Genomic DNA, 14,127 nt, shown 5'->3' with positions numbered 1-14,127 from the left:
TTTATGTTATTATTTATTTATTTATCTTTTTTTTTACACTCCAGATTTAATTCCCATCCTGGTATACCCTCTTACTGTTCCACATTCCATACCTCCTTCCTGCCCCCTGTCTCCAGAGGATGTCTCCACTTCCTGCCCCACCAGATCTCTAAACCTTGGAGTCTCCATTCTTTTGAGGGTTAGGTGCATCTTCTGTGATTGAATCCACACCTGGCAGTCCTCTGCTGTTTAAGTGTTGGGGCCTCATATAAGCTGGTGTGTGCTGCCTAGGTGGTGGTCCAGTGTCAAAGAGATCTCTTGGGTCCATGTTAAATTGAGACTGCTGGTCCTCCTACAGTGTTGCCCTCCTCCTCAGCTTCTTCCAGCTTTTCCCTAATTCAACCAAAGCATCTGGCAGCTTCTGTCCATTGATTGGGTACAAATATCTGTGTCTGACACTTTCCACTGCTTGTTGGGTCTTTCAGAGGGCAGTTATGATTTTTTTCTTTTTTCTTTTGTGAGCACACCATAGCCTCAGTAATAGTGTCAGGTTTTGGGGCCTCCCCTTGAGCTAGATCCCACTTTGGGCCTGAGGCTGGACCTTATTTTCTTCAGGCTCTAATCCACTTCCACCCTTGCAGTTCTTTTAGACAGGAATAATTATGGGTCAGAATATTGGCAGTGGGATAGCAACCCCATCCCTCACTCCATGCCCTGTTTTTCTGCTGGAGGTAGTCTCTAAAAGTTCCCTCTACCCACTGTAGGGTATTTCATCCAGGTTTTCTCCTTTGAGACCTGAGAGTCTCTTACCTCAGAGGTCTCTAGAATTAGAGGGACACCCAACCTCCAACCTCCCAAGGTTGATTGTTTCCATTCTTTCTGCTGGCACTCACAGCTTCAGTCTTTTCTCCCCAACAAATATCAGATCTTGTTCTTTTTTCATGCCATCCACTTTCCCTCCCAGGTCTCTTCCTCCCTCCCCTCTAGTGGTTGCTTTCTTCTCCTTCCCAATTGGGACTGAGGCATCCACACTTGGTCCCTTCAGCTTTTTGACCTTTTTGAATTCTGGGATTGTATCTTGGGTATTCTGTACTTTCTTTCTTGGCTAATATACACTTATTAGTGAATATATTCCATGCATGGCCTTTTGGGTCTGACTTACCTCACTCAGGATGATATTTTCTAGTTCCATGCATTTGCCTGCAAAACTCATGTTGTCCTCACTTTTAATAGCTAGGTAGTATTCCATTGTGTAAATTAACCACATTTTCTCTATCTATCCTGTCATGGGACATCTGGGTTGTTTCCAGCTTCTGGCTATCATAAATAAGGCCACTATGAACTTAGTGCAACATGTGCCTTTCTGCCATATTCAAGAGCGGTGTTGCTGGATCTTCAGGTAGATTTAGTTCTAATTTTCTGAGGATCATCCAGATTGATTTACAGAGTGGTTGTACCAGTTTGCAATCCAGCAAAGAGGAGGTTTTTTTTTCCTCCACATCCTTGACATGTGTTGTCACCTGAGGTTTTGATTTTAGCCATTCTGATTGGTGTAAAGTGCAATCTTAGAGTCATTTTGATTTGCAATTTTCTGATCACTAAGGACTTTGAACATTTCTTTAGTGCTTCTCAGCCATTCAAACTTCCTTTGTTGTTAATTCTTGGTTTAGTTCTATACCTCATTTTTTGATTGTGTTGTTTGTTTTTTTGTTGGTTAGCTTCTTGAGTTCTTTATATATTTTGGATATTAGCCCTCTATCAGATGTGGGGTTAGTGAACATTACATTTTTCTCAATCTCTAGGTTGCCGGTTTGTCTTATTGACTATGTCCTTTGCCTTACAGAAGCTTTCCAGTTTTATATACCTATTTATCAATTGCTGATCTTCGAGCATGAGCAATTGGAGTTCTGTTTAGGAAATTTCTCTCCTTGCCATTGAATTCAAGGCTTTTTCCCAATTTCTCTTTCATTAGATTCAATGTATCTGGTTTTATTTTGAGTTCCTTAATCTGCGTGGACTTGAGCTTTCTACAAGGTGACAAATATGAGTCTATTTTCATTTGACTACATACTTACAGACATTTATTGAAGATGCTTTCTTTTTTTCCATTGTATATGTTTGACTTCATTGTCAAAGATCAAGAATTTGTAAATGTGTAGTTTTATTTTTGGGACTTCAATTCTATTCCCTTGATCATCCTGTCTGTCTCTGTATCCATACAATGTAGGTTTTTATCACTATTGCTCTGTAGAAGAGCTTGAGGTGAGGGAATCTTGATTTCCCCAGCTCTCCTTTTATTGTTAAGAATTGTTTTCACTCTTCTGCTTTGTTTTTGTTTTTGTTTTTGCCTTTTTTGTTTTGTTTTTTGCCTTTCCAGATGAATTTGAGAATTGCTTTTTCCATATTTTTGAAGAATTGTGTTGGGCTTTTGATGGGGATTGCACTGACTTGTCTTTGGTAGGATGGCCATTTTTGCTATGTTAATTCTACTAATCAATGAGCATGAGAGACCTCTCGATTTTCTGAGATTTTCTTTGATTTCTTTCTTGGGAAACTTGAAGTTCTTGTCATAGAGATCTTTCACTTGTTGGATTAGAGTTACCCCAAGTTAATTTATATTATTTGTGGCTATTGTGAAGGGAGTTGCTTCCCTAATTTCTTTCTCAGATTGTTTATCATTTGCATAAGGGAAGGTTACTGGTTTATTTGACTTAATTTTATATCTGGCCACTTTGCTAATATTATCAGCTTGACAAGTTCTCTGGTAGGTTTTTTTGTGGTCTATCATGTATACTATCATATCTTCTGCAAATAGTGATACCTTTGTTTCTTCTTTGCCAATTTGTACCCCCTTGATGTCTTTTTCTTATCTTATTGTTCTAGCTACCACTTTGAATATTACACTGAATAGATATGGGGAGAGTGGGCATTTTTGTCTTGTCCCTGATTTTAGTGGGATTACTTCAAGTATCTCTCCATTTAATTTGATATCTAAATTGCTCTTGCTGTGTTTAGGTAGGGGCCATAAATTCCTGATTTCTCACTGTTGTATTTTGTCAAATGCTATTTTTTGAATCTAAAGAGGTGACCATGTAATTTTTTTCTTTGAGTTTGTTTATATAGTGGATTAGGTTAATGGATTTTTGTATATTATACCAACCCTGAATTGCTGGGATGAAGCCTACCTGGTCATGGTGAATAATGGTTTTGATGTATTCTTGGATTCAGTTTACAAAAATTTTTATTGAGTATGTTTGCATCAATATTCATAAGCAAGATTGGTCTGAAGCTCTCTTTTTTGGTTGAATCCTTGTGCTCTTTAGGTATCAGAGTAATTGTGGCTTTATAGAACAAGTTAGGAAGTGTTCCTTCTCTTTTATTTTATGGAAGAGTTTGAGGAAAATTAGTATCAGGCCTTCTTTGAAGGTCTAGTAGAATTCTGCACTAAGCTCATCTTGCCCTGGGCTTTTTTTAGTTGGAAGGTTTTTAATAATTTCTTCTATTTCCTTCTTAGATATTTACCTGCTTTTTGGTGTGTGGCATCTGTCTGGAAAGCCATCCATTTAACCTAGATTTTCCAGTTTTGTTGAGTGTAGACTTTTATAGTAGGATCATATGATTTTTTTTGAATTTCCTCCTTTTCTGTTGTTATGTCTCCCTTATCATTTCTGATTTTGTTAATTTGGATACTGGCTTTTGGCCATATAGTTAGTCTAGCTAGGAGTTTATCTATCTCATTTATGCTCTTTAGGAACCAACTTTTGTTTTGCTGATCTTTCTATTGTTTTCTGTTTCTATTTACTTGATTTTGACCCTGAATTTAAATATTTCCTGACTTTTAATCCTCTTGGGTGAGTTTGCTTCCTTTTGATCTAGAGCTTTCAGGTGTACTGTTAAGTTGTTAGTGTAAGGTCTCTTCAGTTTCTTTACCAGGGCACTTAGTTCTATTAACTTTACTCTTAGCAATGCCTTTTTAAATTTTTATTTATTTTTTATTTTTATTAGATATTTTCTTTATTTACATTTCAAATGTTATCCTCTTTCCTGGTTTTCCTGCAGAAAACCCTCTATTCCTTCCCCCATTCCCTTGTTAACCAACCCTTATCCCTCTCCTGGCATTCCCCTATACTGGGGTATTGAGCCTTTCTCAGGACTAAGGGCCTCTCCACCCTTTGATGTCCAACAAGGCCATCCTTTGCTACATATGCAGCTGGAGTCATGTGTCCCTCCAGGTGTACTCTTTGGTTGGTAGTTTAGTCCCTAGGAGCTCTGTGTGTACTGGTTGGTTCATATTGTTGTTCCTCCTATGGGACTGCAAGCTTCTTCAGCTCCTTCAGTCCTTTATCTAGCTCCTCCATTGGGACCTTGTGCTCAAACCAATGGTTGGCTGAGAGCATTGACATTTGTATTTGTGAGGTACTGGCAGAGCCTCTCAGGAAAAAGCTATATCAGGGTCCTGTGAGCTAGCACTTGTTTGCATCCACAATAGTTTCTGGGTTTGGTGACTGTATATGTGATGGGTACCAGGTTGGGCAGTCTCTTGATGATATTTCCTTCAGTCTCTGCTCCATACTTTGTATCTCCTGCCTTGGATATTTTGTTTCCCCTTCTAAGAAAGACAAAATTATCCATACTTTGGTCTTCTTTGTTCTTGAGCTTCATTTGGTTTATGAATTGTATCTTGGGTATTCCAAGCTTCTGAGCTAATTCACTCATCAGGGAGTGCATACCATGGTTGTTCTTTTATTAGCACTGCCTTCATTGTGTCCCATACGTTTGAGTATGATGTGTCAACATTTTCATTAAATTCCAGGTAGTCTTTAATTTCTTTATGTCTTCCCTAAACAAGTTATCATTGAGTAAGGAGTTGTTCAATTTCCATGTGTATACTGGTTTTCTGTAGTTTTTGCTGTTGTTGAAGACCAGCCTTAGGCCATGGTGATCTGATATATTGCATGGCATTATTTTAGTCTTCTTCTATTAGTTTAGAGTTGTTTTATGACCAATTATATGGTCTGTTTAGGAGAAGGTACCATGAGGTTTTGAGAAGAAGGTGTATTCTTTTGTTTTAGGGTGAAATGTTCTGTAGATATCTCTTAAATCCATTTGGTTCATAACCTCTCTTAGTTTCACAGTATCTCTGTTTAGCTTCTGTTTCAATGACCTGTACATTGGTGACAGTGGGTAGTTTACATCTCTCACTATTATTGTGTGGGGTTCAATGTGTGTTTTGAGCTTTAGTAAATTTTCTTTTATGAATTTGTGTGATCTTGCATTGGGGTATAGTTATTCAGAATTGAGACCTTCCCTTGGTGGATTTTACCCTTGATGATTGTGCAGTGTCCTTTATCATGCTTGATTAGTTTTTGTTGAAAGTCTGTTTTATTGGATATGTAGGATGGCAATTCCTGCTTGTTTCCTGTCACCATTTGCTTGGAACACATTTTCCTATCCTTTAACTCTAAGATAGTGTCTGTCTTTATTATTGAGGCGTATTTCTTGTATGCAGCAAAATGCTAGATCTTTTTGCACATATTATCTGTTAGTTTATGTCATTATATAGGTGAGTTGAGTGGACTAATATTGAGAGGTATTAAAGAACAGTTTCTTCCTGATATGTTTGTTTTTGTAGGTGGCTTTATGTACATGTGGCTCTCTATTTTAGCTTTGTTGTGAGATGCTTAATATCTTGTCCCTTCTTTGGTGCAGGTACTTTCTTTGTCTTGGAGTTTTCCTTCCAGGATCCTCTGTAGGGCGTGGTTTGTAGACAGATACTGTTTGAATTTTTTTCCTGGAATATTTTGGTTTCTCCATCTATGTTGATTGAGAGTTTTGCTGAGTATAGTATCCTTGGCTGGCATTCGTGTTCTCTTAGAGTCTCCATGACCTCTGATTAGGCTTTTCTGGCTTTCATAGTCTCTGTTGAGAAGTCTGGCATAATTATTTTTTTATTGAATATATTTTTTATTTACATTTCAAATGATTTCCCCTTTTCTGGCTCCCCACAGCCCGCAAGTCCCATAATCCCTCTTCCCTCCTCCTGTTCCCCCATCTACCCCTTCCCAATTCCCTGTTCTGGTATTGCTGTATACTGCTACACTGAGTTTTTCTATAACCAGGGGCCACTCCTTCATACTTCTTGGACATCATTTGATGTATGGATTATGTTTTGGGTGTCCCAATTTTCAAGACTAATATCCACTTAGTAGTGAGTGCATACTATGATTGATCTTTTGAGACTGGGTTACCTCACTTAGTATGCTCTAAGATCGAGAATTGACAAATGGGACCTCATAAAATTACAAAGTTTCTGTAATGCAAAGGACACCATCAAAAGGACAAATCGGCAACCAACAAATTGGGAAAAGATCTTCACCAACCCTACATCTGACAGTGGGCTAATATCCAATATATACCAAGAACTCAAGAAGTTAGACCCCCAAAAAACCAAATAACCCTATTAAAAATGTTGTATACAGGACAGGGAAAAGGGAGGGGGGGAGATAGGAGAATGGATGGAGAGAAGACTTATGGGACATATGGGGGGGGGAACTGGGAAAGGATAAAGCTTCTAGAATGTAAACAAAGAATATAGAAAATAAATAATAAATGGTGTATAGAGCTAAACAAAGTATTTTCACCTGAAGAACTTCGGATGGTTGAGAAGCATCTTAAAAAATGCTCAACATCATTAGTCACTAGGGAAATGCAAATCAAAACAACTCTGAGATTTCACCTTATACCAGTCAGAATGGCTAAGATTAAAAACTCAGGAGACAGCAGGTGTTGGCAAGGATGTAGAGAAAGAGGAGCACTCCACCACTGCTGGTGGGGTTGCAAATTGGTACAACCACTCTCGAAATTAGTCTGGCAGTTCATCAGAAAACTGGGCATGTCACTTCCAGAGGATCCTGCTATACCACTTCTGGGCATATACCCAGAGGATTCCCCAGCATGTAATAAGGATATGTGCTCCACTATGTTCATAGCAGCCCTATTTATAATAGCCAGAAGCTGGAAAGAACCCAGGTATCCCTCAATGGAGGAATGGATACAAAAAGTGTAGTATATATACACAATGGAATACTATTCAGTCATAGAAACAATGAATTCATGAAATTCTTAGACAAATGGATGGGGCTGGTGTAATTCTGATAGGTCTACCTTTGTATGCTACTTGACCTTTTTCTCTTGCGGTTTTAATATTCTTTGTTTTGTGCATTTAGTGTTTTGGTAATTATATGGCTAGAATATTTTCTTTTCTGTTTCCATTTAATTGGTCTTCTGTAGCCTTCTTGTACCTTTATGGCCATCTATTTATTTAGGTTGGGGAAGTTTTCTTCTATGATTTTGTTAAAGATATTTTCATGTCCTTTGATCTGGGAATCTTTGTTATCCTCTATTCCAATTATTTCTAGATTTCGTCTTTTCATTGTGCCCTGCATTTCCTGGATATTTTGGGTTAGGAGTCTTTTATGTTTTGAATTTTCTTTAAAAATTTTGTCAATCTCTTCTACCATATCTACTATACCTGAGATTTTCTCTTTTTATCTCTTGTATTCTGTTGGTAATATTTACATATGTAATTCCTGACCTCTCTCCTAGGTTTTTAATTTCCAGGTTTGCCTCCATTTATGTTTTCCCTATCATTTCTACTTCCACTTTTAGGTCTTGGATTGCTTTATTCAATTCCTTCACTTGTTTACCTGTGTTTTCCTGTATTTCTTCCAGTGAGTTATACATATTCTCCTTAAAGGACTCTATTATCTTCATGAGAAATGGTTTTAGGACAGATTTCAGGTGTGTTGGTATATTCAGGGCTTGCTGTGTTGGGATAATTGGATTCTGATGATTCCCATGTATTTTGGCTTCTTTTTAAATTTTCTGACCATCTGACCCTGACTCCTCCCACGCCTGAGCCTGCTCCCCCTTCACCTCCTCTCAGCCTCCCTTGTCCCTCCCCCTAACTCTAGTGATCAGTTTGTTCTTCCTTCTAAGTAGAATTGAAGCATACACACTTTGGTCTTCCTTCTTGAGCTTCATATGGTCTGCGAGTTATATTGTGGGTATTTCAAACTTTTTGGCTAATATCCACTTATCACTGAATACATACCATGTATGTTATTTTGTATCTGGGTTAACTCACTCAAGATGATATTTTCTAGCTCCATCCATTTGCCTGTGAATTTCCTGACATTCTTGTCTTTACTACCTGAGTAATACTCAATTGTGTAAATGTACCACATTTTCTGTTTCGATTCGTCCATTGAGGGACATCTTGTTTTTTTCTCAGCTTCTAGACAATCTAAGTAAGGGTGCTATGAACTGAGTAGAACATGTGCCTTTGTTATATGTTGCAGCATCTATCAGATCACTTTACTTGGAAATGGGGTCATCCTGTTGGCCATTTTGACTGAGAGAAAACTTCAAACTCCCATATATTACCTGTTGGCAAATCTGTCCCTACTGGGCACATTCTGCTCTCCAGGTAATGTCCCCAAGATGCTAAAAAACCTCTTGACTGAGGATCATAGCATTTCCTACATTGGATGTGTCTTGCAAGGTGGCTCTAGCTGGGACTGAAGTTTTCTTGCTGGCTGTGGTGGCTTATGATCACTATGTGGCCATATGTTTCCTTCTACATTACGCCCAAAGCATGACCAAGATTCACTGTGTGCAGATGTTGTTTTGGTGGTGGGCAGCTATGTTTCTGAATTCCTTTGTCCACACAATATCTACCTTTACCCTGTTTTTCTGCGAGTCTAATAGAATTGACCAATACTAATGTGTTATTCCACCTGTGGTGGTTCCTATTATGCCCATTCACTTATGTGGCAGAAATGCTTGTTTTTGTGGTAGGAGCTATCTTTGTGGTTATTGCTTTTCTGATCACATCAATCTTCCATGTATACATAGTCTCCACCATCTTAAAGATCTGGTCAGTGGAAGGCCAGTACGAAACTTTCTCCACATGTGCTATCCATCTTGTAGTCTTTTGTTCTATGGCACAACTATATTTACCTCCCAATTTCTTGTCAACATTCTCCTGACAGAGAAAGGCCCATCTCTATGCTGTATACAGTCATTACCCCCATGTTAAACTCCTTTATCTACAGCCTTTGAAACTCAGAAGTCAAATGATTGCACAGAAAAGTTTTACACCTTAGGATATGTTCACAGAAAGTGTGATGTAAGACTTCTCAAGCTGTCCTTAGATTGAATATATAGAACTGAGTAGCAAAATTATAAAATGTAATGTATGTAGAGAAAGATTAAATATAAACATGTATATAAATTCTGATATTATTATCCACATTTATATGTCACTTTCAATAAAATTTGTAAATAAAAATAGATTTTTGAGTCTACATATTTTTTCGTAGGCTATTTGAAGTAACTTTATATATATTGCTGTCTTACAGCAATAGATATAGATATTGCTTGAATGTATATGTCTACATGCAGAATTATAATAATATTTGCTTATATCTCTATTATCTGCTTTTCGTTTCAACATCTATCATGCAGTTACAGATCTTTATTTTTTTTCAAATTAGAGTTTTTAATTTTAAGAGGATTTTTATTTATGAACATGAGAGTTTATGTACATATATGTATTTTCTCCATTGTACTTGAAGTATTTGTCTGCCTGTATGTACTTACTACTTGCAATATTCATAAATGCTATTCAATATCTTGGAACTGGATTTATAAATAGTAGTGGATAACCATGTAGATGTCAGCGACAAAATCTTGGTCCTTTCCAAGAGCAATAAGTACTTTTATTTTTTTAAACAATTCTTCTACCACTAATCACATTTAAATATTTGTTTATTTTTGTGTATATATATGTGTTTTGTTTGCATGCTTGTGCTTCACATGTGTGCAGTATACATGGAAGTCAGAAGAGGGCGTTTTATCCCCAGATGCCAGCATCCCAGTTGTCCCTCAACAGATGAATGGATACAGAAAATGTGGTACATTTACACAATGAAGAAATATTCAGCTATTCAAAGCAATGAGATCATGAAATCCGCAGACAAATGAATAGAACTTGAAAATATTATCCTGAGTGAGGTAACCCAGTCACAAATAAACAAACATGGTATTTACTCATTGGTAAGTGGATAGTAGTCAAAAGGAAGCTCAGAGTACCCACGATAGAACTCACAGACCATAGGAAACCCAAGAAGAAAGAAAAGCACTCTAAAGTATAGATGCAACAATCCTACTTAGAAGGAAGAAGAAAATAATCTCGGGATATAGAGGGAGAGACAGATCTGGGAGGGAAAGAGGAGTGGGAAAAAACAAAAGGGCTGGCTTAGATATGGGAGGAAATGGGGAAGAAGGGTCCTTTTGAAAGGAGGTGTGTAGCAGTTGGGGATGGGGAACTTGGGGTAACTACTTGAGAGACCCAGATGCCAGGGACCTAAATGGTTCCCAGGCCCTAACAGGGAGACATTAGCAGAAATAATCAACAAAGGGGAGATATAAATTGTAGAGTATATATCCTGTGGATAGGGAAGACCCCTGGTTGAGAGATAGGGCCACTCATACACCTCAAGAATATCAATCCAGATTTCCTCTGGTTGAATTGAAGTGCAGGGACAAAGAGTGGAGTAGAGACTGAAGAAAAGGCCATCCAGAGACTGCCTTACCTAGGGATCCATCCCACCTGTAGACACTAAGGCAGATACTATTGCTGATGGCAGGAATTGCTTGCTGACAGGAACCTGATATAGCTGTCTCTGGAGAGGCTCTGCCAGAGCCTCACCAATAAGGATGCAGCCAAACATCAGACTGAGTACTAGGACCCCAATGGAGAAATTAGGGTAAGGACCGAAGGAGCTGAAGGTATTTGCAACTCCAGAGGAATTACAAGTATATTAAACAACCAGCACTCCCCTATGCTCCCACAGACTAAACCACCAACAAAAGAGTATACATGGGGGTTGGGACACATGGCTCTAGCTGGATATATAGGTGATTTCCTTACCAGGCATCACTAGGAGGGGAGATCCTCTGTTGCCCTGCCCCAGATCCTCTGAGGCTTGATGCCCCAGGGTAGGGGAATGCTAGAGGGCTGAGGCAGGAGTGGGTAGATGGGTGGGAGAGAAACCTCATAGAGGTAGTTAGCTGGGGGAAGGCATAGCAGGTTTGTGGAGGGGAAACTGGAATGGGGCAATAACATTTGAAATGTAAATAAATTAAGTAACTAATAAAATTTTTTTAAAAAATTGTACTTGCTCTTGCTTTCTAAGAATCAATGGGCTAAGTTCATAAACTGCTGATTCATGGCATAGTCAAAGGGATTATGACTGGGATAATGACTGAACTGATATTGAAAAATAGACTATGCTCTGGTCTGCAATAGATGAACTATATACACAGCTGTCTGGAAAGGGAGCTCAAGTAGAACACAGAGCTGTCAGCTCATACACATGATTGACTTTGAGTCATCCTTCTGAGTCTCACAAAGATACCTTCCTCAGAATCCCCTCTTCAAGGTGAGGCTTGTCAGTAAGTGAGAATAATAGCAAGAAGGATAAATTCTGCATAATTTCAAACAGTTAGTAAATGCTAGCTATGCAAACCAATTCCTACTTACAATTATACATGATACCAAGAACCAAATGAAATGCATGAGTTACATTTTATAAATGCTACCTAGAATCTCTAGTTTAGAAATTATGTGGAGTGGGGTATCATCTTGGAGGAAGGGAGGAGATATGGGATGAGGAACATTCAGAGAGCAGACTGAACTCTGAAGAAGATTAAAGAAAAAGAAACAGAAAAAGGACACAAATAGTAGAGAGGGAATGAGGGAGGGAAAACTGGGAACAAAATATAATATATAGCAAAAGACTAAACAAATAAAGCACTTTATAAAAATAAAATATTATTGCTGTATTTAAAATTTGTTCATTTGTACATTGAGAGTGTTACATAAACTCCTCTTTAGAAATATGATGGGCAGAATGTTACTCTTTCTAATTTATTCCCAAATGCTTAATACTTATTTATGTTTAAATTAAGAAGAGAAAATTGTGATAAATACAAGAAGCCTCTTCACATAAATAATTCCTATACAGCATGTATCAAGACCATATATTTTGGCTGAGCAGTGGTGGTGCATGCCTTTAATCCCAGCACTTGGGAGGCAGAGGCAGGCAGATTTCTGAGTTCAAGGCCAACCTGGTCTACAGAGTGAGTTCCAGGACAGCCAGGGCTGCACAGAGAAACCCTGTCTCAAAACAAACAAACAAACAAACAAACAAACAAACAAAACACAAAACAAAAAAGCTTATTTTATTGAATACTTTCAAAAAGCTAAGTTATAATATAAGAATAATATGATATACTTTGCAATACATGGGTATATATTAGTCATGAAATTTGGGAAGAAACAATATGTTTCTAAATTGTAATATTATTAGTGGAGTACTATAGTCCTTTTTAAAAGCATCAATTTTATGTGAGTGAACATACAAGTTATTCATTGTATAAATATTATATAAGCCCTCTGAAGATGCTGCTCTTGTGAAAAAGGTTTCATATTTATACACTTACACCTGCTGTGTTAATTTTCAAAGATAAGTTGTACATGTCTGTAGACAGAAGCTTAACATTTCTCCAAAACTTAAGAACTGAAATGATACATTTTGTTTTAATCATTCTTTTTTACTCATTGACTATCCTTCAATTGCATAATGAAATATAGTAATTTTTTGGTAAATTTTATGATCTGAAGACATCATTATTTAAAGTATAGTTTCTCAAAAATTTTCTGTAACAACTGTTGCTTTAGTAGAGAAAAAATATTGCTCCTCTAGGACTTGCATGTTTTCCTTTTTTTTTCTTGCAGGTCTTGCTTTGTAGTCCAGGGTGTCCTCAAATGTAAAGTTTCTCTTAACAAAGGAATTGAAACCACACACCAATATAATCACTTTACCAGGCATGTGTAAACATAATTTACACTTTATGTTTCATCTGGGCTGCTCTTGACTCCAACTGCCCAATCCTCAGGGCCATGCCTTCTTGGCTCATAAACCATGGTGTGTTTGTGCTCTCTTTACACTCTTTTTCCTCTCATGGTCTCCTTTGATTACAAGGCTAGAAATACTCAACCCTGACTGTCTCAATTCTGCCCAGCCATAGGCTGTAGGCATCTTTAGTCACCAATCAGAAATAACTTGGGGATAAGGTCGCATTGTGTCATTTGGGTCTATGCGTGGACTCTCTCATCTCTGGGGCAAACAGGTCCTGATGGTCCACACTTAGCATTACAATACATAGCAAAAGAATAAACCTTAACAATCCCACTTTTTAATCCAAAAAAGGGCTCCTTTTCTGTCAGATATAAATTGGATTCGGTTATAACTATGAACACTATATCATATACTTAGACATCTAGTCCTTTGCATTTGGCAATTTAGATAAGGTATATTATTTATCTTTTCTTGGTGTGTTAGATATTTGTAACTAAATTAATTTTTATCTTAACTTTTATTTTCAGCCTTCTGACCCAGAACATCTGAATGACTTTAAATGAAGCAGTGATTATGATGCTAATTATCTCCCCAGAGATTAGCAGTAGAGTATTTTGTTCCCATTTGTGCTTCTGGACAGCATTCTTTTAGCAGATAAATTTAGAGATTTTCTTTGTTCTTTAGTGGCTAGTTTTTCAGAATTGAAGCAACTCCATACATAGGTTATTGATACTCATCATCTTCTTTGAAGTGGAATTGGGGTACTGTCAGAAGCAAATCTGTCTCATAGTTAAAAGGTCTTTTAATAATGAAATAATTTTAAATGCCATAGTTTGTGGACCTCTGAGGCTTTTGGAGACTATCTAATAATAAGATATTTGGACAAGCAAACATTGCCCATCTCTAGCTACCTTTTATCAGCTATCGGTTGAATGCAGAATGTATATTTCTATGATAATCCAGACTATCATCTAACATGAGTTTGATGGACTGACTTAATTTGCATTGCTTAATTACCATAATCAGTTTGTAATAGAACTATTGAAAGGACTGGGATTAATTCTTGCATTTTAAAATAAGTTGCATAGACACAATGTCTAAGAGTAACAAAATTAATCTTAAATTTTGTGTCAATATACAAAGATTTATATGAATGAAA

At 37.4% G+C, this 14,127-nt stretch overlaps 1 pseudogene; it reads left to right on the top strand.

Annotated features, from left to right (window-relative positions):
* LOC127687151 (olfactory receptor 5V1-like) overlaps positions 1–9,168 on the top strand; it is a 40,622-nt pseudogene extending 31,454 nt beyond the window's left edge.
* Positions 9,169–14,127: the final 4,959 nt, after the last annotated feature.

The sequence above is a fragment of the Apodemus sylvaticus genome, chromosome 1 (assembly GCF_947179515.1).
Source record: "Apodemus sylvaticus chromosome 1, mApoSyl1.1, whole genome shotgun sequence".
In the NCBI taxonomy this organism is placed as follows: Eukaryota; Metazoa; Chordata; class Mammalia; order Rodentia; family Muridae; genus Apodemus; species Apodemus sylvaticus.
The sequence above is the reverse complement of the archived record's forward strand: the minus strand, read 5'-3'. Positions and strand labels throughout refer to the sequence as shown.